Source organism: Cynocephalus volans, chromosome 9 (genome assembly GCF_027409185.1).
Source record: "Cynocephalus volans isolate mCynVol1 chromosome 9, mCynVol1.pri, whole genome shotgun sequence".
NCBI lineage: Eukaryota > Metazoa > Chordata > Mammalia > Dermoptera > Cynocephalidae > Cynocephalus > Cynocephalus volans.
Window position 1 is genome coordinate 59,297,819 of NC_084468.1, and position 5,564 is coordinate 59,303,382.

The following is a 5,564-nucleotide window of genomic DNA, read 5'->3' on the forward strand; positions in this document are numbered from 1 at the left end:
CTATTCAGAAGTGTAGCTTTCATACAGTGGAAGAAATATCTACCCAGGAAATAAACAAAAATGTTCTCAATGAAACCCAATCTGAAATCCAATCTATACTAGTTGTTTAAGCTAATGAATAGTTCACATAGAAAGCCAACTGTACGAGCAAAGTTCCCCATTTCTTTTATTTTGCAGAACAGTGTATATTTAGCTAAAAGCCCAGTGTTGAGCTGTGTGATTCACTAGACTTCCTTTTCTTAAAAAAATAAAAATATTAAACCATTGGTTTTATGTTTTATTTACTTTTTTTCCTTACATTTGTAAATAGAATTCAATCAGTACAAAAGGGAGGCCTTGATAGCTGCTGTCATCTATCTATCTATCTATCTATCTATCTATCTATCTATCTATCTATCTATCTATCTATCTATCTGTCTGGCAGTTATTTGGAAAACAAGAGTAGTTCATAGTCATCATTTGGAAATAGCAATAGCTAATATAGCCACTGAGTCAACTATGTTGTTTGTATAAAAATGCATAATCTGGGTCCCCATTCCAGACTTTCTATACCAGGATCTCTACAGAAAACCACAAGAATCTTTCTTTAAAAATGCTTCTGATATGCCTAGCAATTTTGGTCTTCCTGCTAATAGGACTAGAGGAAGGATGGGGATATAGGATGCAAGTTGTGAGGAAATATTTTGTTCTCTTTCCTCCTTTGTTCCTCATATTCAAAGTTGTGTGAGAAGTTTCTCCATTAGATTTACGACAGCCTGTTTTCTTCCTTCCTGAACAGGACAGAACAGAGCAGAGTACAGTCAGTGCCCATCTTATGAATAGGCTGCACTTCCAGAACTATCTTATTAGTCATTTGTTGGGACTTTGAATTTTAACAGACACATTTTTTTCTAATTACCAAATTTGAAAATCAACATTTGAAACTCAAATTAACCTAGAAGAGTTTGAACTATGCCATAGTTATTTAACATTATAAACAAGTGTCAATTAAGACATAGTTTATAGAGGGGAAACGTTCACAAATCTAAGCTTCACAGGTTCTCTGGCAAGTATCCCTGCAACACTAGGGCTCCAAGAATTAATAGAGCTTGGAACCTTTACGTTGTCAGCTTGGGTACCACTATCTAATTATTTCTATAGCAATGTTTTAACAGGCAATCTAATATCTCATATCCAATAAGGACCTTATTTATAGTTAATTCTCCATAGTGTCATGCAATGATTAAGAATGAGATTTTGCAGTCAAACAAACTTAGATTTGAATACCAGTTCTAAGTCTCAGTTTGCTCACTTTAAAATGGGTATACTAACACTTCTAAAAGACTGTCTGACATCTAAAAACTTATCAATAAAAGTGAGAATAAACCATAAAATATAATTATATATTATCCCACACATATTAATGTTTAATTTTAAATTGACATATATGCTATTTTATTACTACATTCTAAAGTTATTAAGAAAAGTATTTATTCTAGCAAACTAATGAGAAGGCTGTGGTCAACAAGAGGTATGACCATTTCTCTTAGGTAAGATTATAAACAAAATAAGAGAGAGGTCCCATTTGTCCTTAACCATTTCCCAAATCCTGTCCATTAACTCATGATTATCATAGGGCCAAGAAAATTTACAGTTAAGACTTTCAAAGACATTTAAATTCACTTTCTATGTATTCACTGAAATTTTCTGAAAAATGTTGAAGTATGACATTTCCCAGTCACTACCAAGATAATTACAAAGCATTATTACTAGATTATATACGAATATTTATATATATATATATATATCATTCAAATGCTAAAGTTAAGAAAGACTTCCCCACATAATCAAATTCCCATTGAGAAATTTTAATCCACCTGTGTGACAGTATCTAACTTACCTTTACCTTTTTTCAAAGGTTAATATTAAATGAGCACATTGAGTTATGCTAGGCATCTTTCTAATTGTTTTATGTGTTATTTCATTTCATCCTTGCAAGAACTACCCGTTGTGTGCATTTTACAGATGAGGAATGGAAGCACAGAAAAGTTAAGTTGCTTGCTCAAGTTCCTATGGTTAAGAAGTGGCAGAGACCAGATTCCAAAAAGGTTCTATTACTCCAGAATCTGTGCTCTTCTCCTCTGCTCTATATTGCTTATGCTTCAGTGTTGCCTCCAATCCCCTTCTGATTTAGTCCCCTTTCCATGCACAAAAATGAATATGCAGAGTTACTAATTCATGAGACAGAATGTGTTAATTTGGGGGTTTTACTTTCTACAAAGATGTTCAAGTCCTTATGTTTTGAGGATGGAAAATGAAAATAGCTACAAAAAGCAGAAGATGTTGAAATATAAACCAGTTAAAAGTCTTGACATCATGTACAAAAAGCCACCACCAAGTAATCATTGATATAGCTCCCCACAACCACATTTGACTAGCAAAACAAACAAAATAATTACTCTACTATAGATAAATACAATAAATTATATTGTATTCATTGCATGGCAGCTAAGAAAGATTACTTTGCTGCTGAAAGTAAAGTCTCAATAATGCGGAAATTTTACATATATATAACAGTTCCAATGATCATAAATGATAAATGAGCCATTTGTTCAGACCTCATATTAAAAACAACCTACACGTAGGTCTGTTGATGTCCATCAGCATTTTTCTGTTTTCCTCTGGTCTTTCCCAGTTGTCTGAAGATCTCTGTGCAAAATAATTGTTTTCCCACAGTCTGTTAGTATCAAACACTTTGAGGAGATTATACTACCTTCTTTTCTGTACATGGAAAGGATTACAAATTATGGAGGACAGTACCATGATAAATGGTGAAATGGGGCAGAGTACTCTACACTTAAAAGACCCCCAAAATGTAATTTTATCAGATGAAACATAGGGTCAGTGGGAAAAGGAAGTGAAAGGTATGGATATGAATGAGTTGAGAACAGAACACATGGGAGCAGGGTGAAGTGAGAGGGCATAGCTGATACTTTTCTTTGAATATGTGAGTGTCTGTCTATGCTGTGCTGAAAATATTTTTTTAAGCCATAATTTGGCTTCTTGGAAAACAGCCTTAAATTGATTAGTGATACTTTCCATGAATGAGAGAATAATCACATTATTGTCTGATATTTGCTATCACTGTCCTTACGTCAGGGTACGTCAGATAGAAAAAAAAAATTATAATGCGATTATTACAGTTTTTTTTTAAATTAGACCAATGATGGTTGAATAGGAGAAATAATGATAAAATCATTCTTTTGAGAAAATTAATTTGGTTGAAGTTTTCTGAATGATTTTAAAGGATATCAAGTACTTTTCAATTCCAGTAGGAGTGCTACTGTGTGGTGTTAAACGTGAACTGATGAGTTAGGATGGTGGCATTTGGATCACAGAATAAAGAATGGATAAGAGACAACAACCTGCACAAGGATTAAAGAAAAATCTCAGTTCTATTTTTTTTTCCCTCCACCCTGCAATAGTTGCACAGAAAAATACCTTGGGCACAATTAGAACTTACAAATTCATTGTCAAATAAAGTCCACTTGCAGAAACTTATTTCTACAAAAAAGAAAAAACTAGAGTGGAAATTATTTTATCCTGCTATTAAAGGATATTATTTTATCCTGCTAGTGCAGTTAGTGCAGCCAATCTATTACACAGATTAAAGGCTAATTCAGAAGTACTTTTTTTTCTAATAACAGATCATAGTTTCAGAAGTCTATATGTATTCAGGTCACATTAGTTTATTATTAATACAAATAATAAAGTAAATAAATACATGATTGGCTAAATTTACTTTCTTATTAACAAGAGCCTGCTAGAAAGCAAGAAGTAGTTCACAATATCCCTAGGTATTCAAGATTAACTCCTACAAAATATGTTTTCCCAAATAATCTATAATACATATTATAAATTATAATACACATTAAAAAATACAGATTATTATAATATATTATAATGCATATTATAGAAGTAACTATCTTCAGAATCACAGGTGTATCACTTCTGTAGGGCTTGCAATTGGCACTAGAGCAACCCTCTGCAAAGGCTGGAAAGAAGAGAAGTTACAGGCTTAAAGGGCTTTTCCAGTTTTTTGAGGCTGACAGCAGAGATTCACCTGGGAAGGCAAAACATAGTAACCCATAGCTATCTCAGTTATGGGCCAGGGGGGTCTATTATGTGTCAGAAAATAACTCCCTTCCCTTACCCCTAAGAACAAGTGAGGGCTCAGGGCATTCTAACCCAGCTTCAGTCTGGGAACTGCGGCTTGGCATGTAATTAATTTGGCATGTGCTGCTATGACCTGCAGGCAAAGATCTTGCTACACATGGAGATATAAATTAGTACATCTAAGCCAAAGCTGAAGTTTGAAAAACAAATGTTCCAAGGAAACATCTGTCAGAGAGTCCAGGCAAATAAACATACTCGAGTATAAGTGTGGGATAGTAAGTAGAAGGGACATTGGGTCAGGAGGGCAGAGTGGAGATTCAGCCTTAGGCATCAGATTGGGAAATTTTCAGCAGCAGCTATGATCTTATCTGATGTATTGAAGGTGCTATTAAGGGATCCAAATCTGTTCAGACATAAGACGAAGTAACTGAAGTTCTCAGATGGTGAGTACAACACATCAGTAGGGGATTTCTCAGAACTTCAGAAGTGTCTGTTGGGACAGGAGGACTCTGCATGAGAAGCAGGTCCTAGCCTTCAGGGCAAACTCTCAAAGCAGAGCTCCAGTTCCCAAGGAGGAATCCTACAGAGACTGATGTAGGTCTTTGCTTTCTTGGAGACTTGGAAATTAGACATGGTATAGCAACAACGTTTGCAAAATGTGAACCACATGATCTGAAATATGAACTGTGCTATCCAAATAGAGGTGCTACAGGAAGATGAGCTATGACTCAGGGAACAACTTGAAACCCAGTACACAGCAGTGGAGCACAGTGTCCTGGGTCAAATTTTCAGGAAAGGGACATTGGGGGCAGAGCTGAGAAATACACTATCTTCAGTGTCCAAACAGCATTTCTTGGACCATGTTAAAAGGCAGGAGAGCTTAATTCTAAATCATAATATATAGGAGACTGAGTAGGCTAAGTATTTTCTCCCTTGTTAGTACTAGTGTAGGAAAAGGCAGGGGTAGCCTACAAAAAGTTAACAATGGACTTTAGCTTAAGGGAATCGGGAAGCTCAGAGTCAGAGAAACAAAACTTGGACCTGATTAATGACACTGAAAAATCCAAGTTTTATAAGTACATTATGATTGTTAATTCTAGGTCACAACTTGATTAGATAAAGGAATACCTAGAAATCTGCTAAAGCCATCTTTTTTTGGGGGGGGGGGGTTGCAACACTCGGCACGGTGTGGTCCGCACCACGCTCAGCCAGTGAGCGCACCAGGATGCCTCAGCCTTCACAATGTTGCTAGTCAATTCCCCTAAAAATCCCCTCATATATTTATATACATATCCTATTCATACAGACATCTTTTTCCTTCAGAAATCCATTTGAATGCTCAAAGTAAGTCATAACTTCCCTCGTTTCATTAACCTACAGGTCATTTCTTCTTTCTTCAGCTTTGTGAG